The sequence below is a fragment of the Indicator indicator genome, chromosome 12 (genome assembly GCF_027791375.1).
Source record: "Indicator indicator isolate 239-I01 chromosome 12, UM_Iind_1.1, whole genome shotgun sequence".
In the NCBI taxonomy this organism is placed as follows: domain Eukaryota; kingdom Metazoa; phylum Chordata; class Aves; order Piciformes; family Indicatoridae; genus Indicator; species Indicator indicator.
This window is the reverse complement of record NC_072021.1, coordinates 10,360,562-10,361,183: the sequence shown is the minus strand read 5'-3', so window position 1 is coordinate 10,361,183 and position 622 is coordinate 10,360,562. Positions and strand designations below refer to the sequence as shown.

The following is a 622-nucleotide window of genomic DNA, read 5'->3' as shown; positions in this document are numbered from 1 at the left end:
CCCCCCCCCCCCCCCCTCCCCCCCCCCCCCCCCCCCCCCCCCCCCCCCCCCTCCCCCCCCCCCCCCCCCCCCCCTCCCCCCCCCCCCCCCCCCCCCCCCCCTCCCCCCCCCCCCCCCCCCCCCCCCCCCCCCCCCCCCCCCCTCCCCCCCCCCCCCCCCCCCCCCCCCCCCCCCCCCCCCCCCCCCCCCCCCCCCCCCCCCCCCCCCCTCCAACCCCCCCCCCCTCCCTCCCTCCCTCCCTCCCTCCCTCCCTCCCTCCCTCCATCCCTCCCTCCCTCCCTCCCTCCCTCCCTCCCTCCCTCCCTCCCTCCCTCCCTCCCTCCCTCCATCCCTCCATCCCTCCCTCCCTCCCTCCCTCCCTCCCTCCCCCTCCCTCCCTCCTTCATCCCTCCCGACCCCCCCACTTATCCACACCCCCCTACCATGGCATGTCTCCCCCCCCACCCACACTCCCACGAGAGCCTCAAAACACGCAACCACTACACCTGACTAGCCAGACCCGCAGCCGTACCGACGTGTAATAGCAATGTCCCAGTCCCGTAGTGCACCCACCCAAATCCGCAGTAACCAATAGTTCATGAGGTTCACACCCCCAGGAACACATCATAATCTTGAGTATAAA

The 622-nt window shown here is 74.6% G+C and overlaps 1 pseudogene; it reads left to right on the top strand.

The window, feature by feature from the left end:
* Positions 1-290, top strand: part of LOC128970189 (basic proline-rich protein-like) — a 1,445-nt pseudogene extending 1,155 nt beyond the window's left edge.
* Positions 291-622: the final 332 nt, after the last annotated feature.